Here is a 7,316-nt window from a genome sequence, read left to right as displayed (position 1 = left end):
TGATGGGGAACTAAAAAGATCTTTATAACAAAACGTCAAAATAAAAGTCCGGTTTAACTTGAAGAAATTGACAGAAATAAAATACTTTAGTATACAAAAATGTAATTCTTAAAGTAATGATAATAATAATAGTATTATTATAATAATATAGTAAAAAATTGATCATATAACCAATATATTTTTTCACCCATGTTTTAATTTATAGAGTTCTGTTGTGCAGAATCTTATTTGATTAAAAAAACGCAATGTTTTGTTGTAAATTAGGCTAATTGTTATATATGTTAATTTGATTACATTTTAAAAGATTGAATAGATTGTTAAAGTTTTATTAATTCACTTATTAATACATTTTTATAATAAATTTGTATTAAATAATAAAAAAACAGAATACAGAAAAAAATTGATGGAAAACACAAAATTTAGGGGAAAATAAAATGGATTTAATGGGGCCCTAAATTCAAAGATAGCTTACTCTGTGGAGTTTAATTGTGAACAAACAAGTTATGTTTAAATTCATTCTCAAAGTCTAACGTGGAAAACATTCCCTTCTCTATTAAGGCTGGAATATCGTGACAAAATATCAATACCGTATGATATGGAAAAAAATATTGTGATAATATTTTTGGCTATATCACCCAGCCCTAGTCTATTGTAAAGAAGTAACAATTTAAGATATCAGTCATGTTCTTAGCACAAACTGTTCAATGAATGTTTATTGCATAAGTGTCATTTGTTTATTTTGTTTATTGTATTATTTTCCTAGTATCTCTGTAAAGCTGCTTTGAAACAATCTGTATTGTAAAAAGTGCTATATAAATAAATGTGACTTGACTTGCCATGTTATTATTATGGTGTTTTGTATTTGTGTGAATGACTCTCTTGGGAAAAAGCTTGTGATGAACTTTTGATTCTTCATGTGGCTTCCTCTTTTACCACCTGCATTATCATGGTGGTTGCCAGTATATGTTAAAGGATCTTAGAGTGCGTTGTAGGATTTACTGTTTTCTTGTTTGTAAATTAGTAAATTTACTGTGTTTTGTAATGTACTTGTTACATCATAAGAAGAATGGCATCTATGCTAATGTTAAGTCTTTCTGTTTATTCCGAGGTTTACTGTAATCAGCCGGATCCTGGCCGTATCCAGATCAGATGGTGGACCTGCGCCTAGACATGACCACAACGCATCCCTGAAGTGTCAGCAGAGATTGTGACAACTAGACTCTCCCCTGTGAAGACATCATCGACACGGCTGCCATCGGCACTGATCCTCAACAAACCCGTCTCCATACCGGCGTGACTCCGATCTTCAACCAGATGGAACTGGATAATATTCTGATTGTTCCAAACCAAACTGACTTCTGACCTATAATGCTGGCTGAATCATAATCATACACTGTTCGTTCATTGGCCAGAGGAGAACTGGCCCCCCGACTGAGCCTGGTTTCTCCCAAGGTTTTTTTCACCTTTGTTGCTATTGGCTTTTGGCTTGCTTAGTTGGGGACATTTAAGTTAATATTCAACAATATTACAGGGCTTAAAGTAGGCTATTCCGGCACCGTGCCGGATCTCCGGCGTGCGTCCGTGAGGAAAAAAAAAAAATTGTGAACTTGCATGCGGTTTAGCGTGGGGATCATAGATATCCATAATAAAGGCTAGATGTCTCGTCCGCGCTGCTGGCCAATGGAGGTCGACGTCCGCACCTGGCGGCCATCTTGTCACAGGCAGCTCGCTCACTCGTAACATTGTGTTTTAATGGAGCATGTACTTTTTAAATAACCATAACTTTCAAATTCGTTTGTTATGATTTTTAACCGCACGCCGCCGTCATTGCCACGGAGGAGCAGGACCGAGCCTGTGTAAAATACCTCACTGAAAGTTCTAATGAGCAGGTATAGCGGTTGCGATCATAGACTGTAAAAAAAAAGATTGCGACACAGTCAGTGATGACACACCAGAAGCAACAACAGGTGACTAATGTCATCATGGATGAAAAGAAAGAAAGGAGATGTAAGTTGGTTGATTCAGGAAATTAGCTCAGGTCAGGTAACTTCAGACTGTTAGCTAAATATTTAGAACATTCTGTGTAGCTTACTAAAAAACATTCTGTGTTGGCCTACCATGAAAACGAGTCCACAGCATTTTCTGTCAACAATGTATGTCAAGTGCTGTCAACATTACGCATGCGATTCATTTTTGTCCAGCTTTAACGTGTTAAATATTTAGGGTAACGCAATTAACGCAGCATCCGTTCTTTCTGTCATCCTTTAGCTAGGGTTATGATCACGTGTAGTGACTTTGACATACATAATTCACCTTTGTTCTTGGCATTGTTCCTCACTGTTGTTCAGGGATCGTGGTCCCTTTAAAATGTTCTGTATGCGTGATGACGTGAGACGCTAGTCAGCGCCATTTTGGAGTTGAGTGTTTTTGTTTTCAATAATAAATGACACACGCATTCGTGTGCTCAATGTGAGAAGTTGTCTCTTGCGATTTACTACAATTTCCACACTGGTGACCCCCACATTAGTCTGCTGGACGTATCCAGTGACCCAACACGACCATGGCCACGAACGCTGTCACCCTCAAACTCCCCGAATTCTGGGAATCGTCGGCATTGGCTTGGTTTGCCCAGACTGAAGCGCAGTTTGCGTTACGAGAGATCACCGCGGATACAACAAAGTATTACTACGTTGTGTCGGCTCTCGGTAATGCAACAGCATCGAGAGTGGTGAGCCTTCTTACAAACCCTCCGGAAACTGAGAAGTATGCAGCACTCAAAGCCCACCTGTTAAAAACGTTCGGACTGACGGACGCTGAGAGAGCCGGTAGGCTTTTCTCCCTTCAAGGATTGGGTGACAGCAAACCGTCCGAGCTCATGGATCATATGCTGGATCTTTTGGGTGAGCACAGACCCGATTTTCTTTTTATACAGTTTTTCCTGCGTCAGCTGCCTTCACAAGTGAGAGCTGCATTAGCCAACACCACAATCACTGACTGTCGGAGACTGGCCGAGGAGGCTGATAAATTTTTCCTGGCGAGTCAGGGACATTGCGCGGCCGCGCTTTTTCCCGCGCACATCGCTTCCGTGACACGGGACGACTCCACCTTTATCGCGGCTACCACTTCTTGGCGGCAGCAGTCTTCTGGCCCCCAACAACCTTCAGGCTTGTGTTTTTACCATGCGAAGTTTGGAACTAAGGCTAACAAATGTCGCCTACCATGCAGTTTCGGCGGGTCGGGAAACGCAGGGGCCGGCGCTCAGTAGTGGCCATGAGTGTCGGCCGCGTAGGCAGGCTGCTTTTCATCCATGACAGCATCTCCGGACGGCGTTTTCTGTGCGACACAGGAGCACAGAGGAGCGTCCTGCCTGCATCCCGTTTGGACATGGTGACTGACAGCCACGGCCCCCCTATGGAAGCTGCCAATGGAAGCCCCATCCGCACTTATGGACAAAGGTACGTCGAATTGTGTTTCGGAGGACAGCGCTTCGGCTGGAACTTTGTTACAGCAAAGGTGGCCGTTCCCCTCCTCGGTGCTGATTTTTTGTGTGCACATGGACTGTTGGTAGATGTAAAGAACCGCCGCCTGATTGACGCCGTCACGTTTTGCTCTTATACATGCACGCTCAGCGGGCCCGACTCCATACGACTGTCTAGCATGCTTTCAGTTTCTGATGATTTCCACCGTCTGCTTGCCAGGTTCCCAGCTCTCACTCAGCCCACTTTCTCTGCATCTGCCATGAAGCATGGTGTGGAGCATCATCTCGCCACTACTGGTCCGCCCGTGTATGCCCGTGCTCGGCGCCTCGACCCGACCAAGCTTGCCGTAGCAAAGGCTGAGTTTGCGAACATGGAGCGCCTGGGAATAGTCCGCAGATCCGACAGCCCATGGGCATCGCCTCTTCATATCGTCCCCAAACCTGGTGGCGGTTGGCGTCCATGTGGCGACTACCGGCGGCTTAATGAGGCAACGCCACCTGACCGATACCCAGTCCCGAACATACAGGATTTTTCAGCACACCTGTCTGGCAAAGTGATTTTTTTGAAGGTGGACCTTGTTAGAGGTTATCATCAGGTTCCGGTACATCCACTGGACATTCCCAAAACGGCAGTGATCACACCGTTTGGTTTGTTTGAGTTCCTGCGCATGCCGTTCGGCCTTAAAAACGCCGCCCAATCTTTTCAACGACTCATGGACTCTGTGTTGCGGGACCTGCCTTTCCTTTTTGTGTATTTGGATGACATCCTAGTACCGAGCATGTCCAAGTCTCAGCACCTCGCGCACCTCCAAACCCTTTTTGAGCGGCTTAGCCAGCATGGACTGATTGTCAACCCCGCCAAATGCCAGTTCGGCTTGACCACCATCGACTTCCTAGGACACAGAGTCACTAAGGACGGGGCAGTCCCCCTCCCGTCAAAGGTGGAGGCGGTCGCACAGTTCCCGCGCCCTCTCACTGTCAAATCCCTGCAGGAGTTCCTCGGCATGGTAAATTTTTACCACCGTTTCATCCCTCGAGCCGCTCAGCTCATGCAGCCTTTGCATGAGGCCTTGAAGGGTAAACCCAAGCACGCTGTATCCTGGAATGAGAGTAGAGACAGGGCTTTTGCTGCCACTAAGACAGCCCTAGCTAACGCCGCCATGTTGGCACATCCTTCTCCAACAGCCCCCATCTCCATCTCCTCGGATGCCTCGGACTATGCTGTTGGTGCTGTATATGAGCAGTGGGTAGACGGGGCCTGGCAGCCGCTGGCTTTCTTTAGCCGTCAGCTGCGCCCCTGTGAGCGGAAGTACAGCACATTCGACCGGGAGTTGCTGGGTCTCTACCTCGCTATCCGACACTTTCGTTCCCTGCTGGAGGGCCGACATTTCACCGCTTTTGTGGACCACAAGCCGTTGACTTTTGCCATGGCCAAGGTGGCTGAATCGTGGTCCGCCCGCCAGCAACGTCATCTGTCCTACATTTCTGAGTTCACCACGGACTTGCAGCACGTCGCCGGTAAGACCAACCGAGTGGCGGACTGCCTATCATGGGGTGTGGCTGGGGCAGTCCACATGGGTTTGGATTACGACCGCATGGCAGCGACTCAGGCAACAGACCCAGATGTGCAACTCCTGAGGACCTCGGCTACAGGGTTGCAGCTCGAGGACGTGGTTTTTGGCGATGCCGGCACCAAGCTCCTGTGTGACATCTCCACAGGTAGTCCTCGGCCGGTCGTTCCCTCGGGATGGCGGCGACAAGTTTTTGATGCCGTCCATGGTCTCTCCCACCCGGGTACGAAAGCGTCACAGAGACTGGTGGCAGGGAAGTTTGTTTGGCACGGCCTCAAGAAGGACGTTAGGGATTGGTCTAACACCTGTGTTGAATGCCAACGGGCCAAAGTCCATCGCCACACTAAAGCCCCGTTAGGGTCTTTCTCGGTTCCGGAAAGACGTTTTGACCATGTAAACGTGGACCTGGTTGGTCCTCTGCCCTCCTCTCACGGTTTCACATATTTGTTCACCATGGTTGACAGGACCACCCGCTGGCCCGAGGCTGTGCCTTTGACATTTGACATTTCCTCTGACCGAGGCGCACAGTTTACTTCTGAGCTGTGGGCCGCTGTCACACAGAGCCTCGGAGTGAAACTCCACCGTACGACCGCATATCACCCGCAAGCTAACGGACTCTGTGAACGTTTTCATAGGTCAATGAAGGCTGCCCTGCGCGCTGGCCTCAAAGACAGCAACTGGGTCGACAAGCTCCCGTGGGTGATGCTGGGCATCAGGACCGCGCCAAAGGAGGACCTTCAGTCCTCATCCGCGGAGTTGGTTTATGGACAGCCACTGCGGGTACCAGGGGATTTTGTCCTTAGCACCACGGTTCCCTGGTCTGCTACTTTTCAGCGGTCCACTCTACTGGACAATGCGAGGCTTTTCGCACCTGTCCCTACTTCCCATCACGGCCTTCCTCAGTCACACATACCCGCTGGACTTCAGACGGCTGACTACGTTCTCATTCGCCACGATGCCCACAGGGGACCTCTACGTCCGCCCTACGAGGGCCCATTTCAGGTTCTGGAGAAGGGGGACAAACATTTTGTGGTGGACAGGGGCGGGAAACCGGAGCGACTCTCCATTGACCGCCTCAAACCGGCTCACTTGGACGTGGCCAGGCCCATTGACCTGCCCCAGGTCCCACGGCGCGGACGGCCTCCTGCTCTGCCCCCACCCCTTGCTCCCCTCCCTCCCAAGCCTCCCACACTCCATGTCCCACACCCGTGCCAGGGCGGGTTGCCGGCTGCAGTGCGGTCTCCTCCTCCTTCCGTGCAGCGCAGCCGTTGTGGCAGGTTGATACGCCCACCTCCCCGTTGACTGTTTGGTTCTCCTGATATGGTGAATTCTGGGGGGACGTGTGTAGTGACTTTGACATACATAATTCACCTTTGTTCTTGGCATTGTTCCTCACTGTTGTTCAGGGATCGTGGTCCCTTTAAAATGTTCTGTATGCGTGATGACGTGAGACGCTAGTCAGCGCCATTTTGGAGTTGAGTGTTTTTGTTTTCAATAATAAACGACACACGCATTCGTGTGCTCAATGTGAGAAGTTGTCTCTTGCGATTTACTACAATTTCCACACACGCTCTTATTCACGCAAATGCTTTAAACCATTCATGCGCGACAAGACAAAAGAGAACGCGCTGTCATTGAATGTCCTCCTGACACACACACGCGCACACACACGACGCACAGAAAGATGCACAGAAAGATGCGCGCCAGTATCGAGTTCTCTTTCGCGCTTGAATGAACAATAACACACATGTATGCCAAAATGTCCGTTTTATCGAGTATCCTCAAAAGAACAGTCTTAAATGAGTTAAATACAATCTTAAATGGAAGTAAATAGTAGTGAGAGAATGAGATGCGTGAGATCCTGTCAGCAGCGGCAGATCTTAAAGTGACAGGAGCCATTAATTCTGTCTGTCAGTAAAGTTGACCTATAGCCTGGGAAAACCCAGACAACTTCCAACAAATTTAGATTTGCCCTGCAAGTTAGTCTGGCAAAGAGCTCATTCAAGCCCATTTCGTCGAAATCAGGGCACCAATCAGAAACGTTGGGGCGGGCTTTACACGATGACGACAGCACAGCGACGGTGAAGCAGATTTTGTAGCCTACATTACAAAGATGGATGCCGCCGTGGAACATAACTCGTTCGAAGCAGCTATCGCGTCTGTTTTAAGCGATTTGAACGTTTCCTTTTTGTTAAAACCCGAGCAAAGAACAACACTCGGAGATGTTTCTCCGTCGCTCTGCATACATACATCATCTCCTTCATCGC

The sequence above is a fragment of the Rhinichthys klamathensis genome, unplaced genomic scaffold (assembly GCF_029890125.1).
Source record: "Rhinichthys klamathensis goyatoka isolate OS25496 unplaced genomic scaffold, OSU_Roscu_1.1 h1tg000040l_1, whole genome shotgun sequence".
NCBI lineage: Eukaryota > Metazoa > Chordata > Actinopteri > Cypriniformes > Leuciscidae > Rhinichthys > Rhinichthys klamathensis.
Note: the sequence above shows the minus strand (reverse complement) of the source record.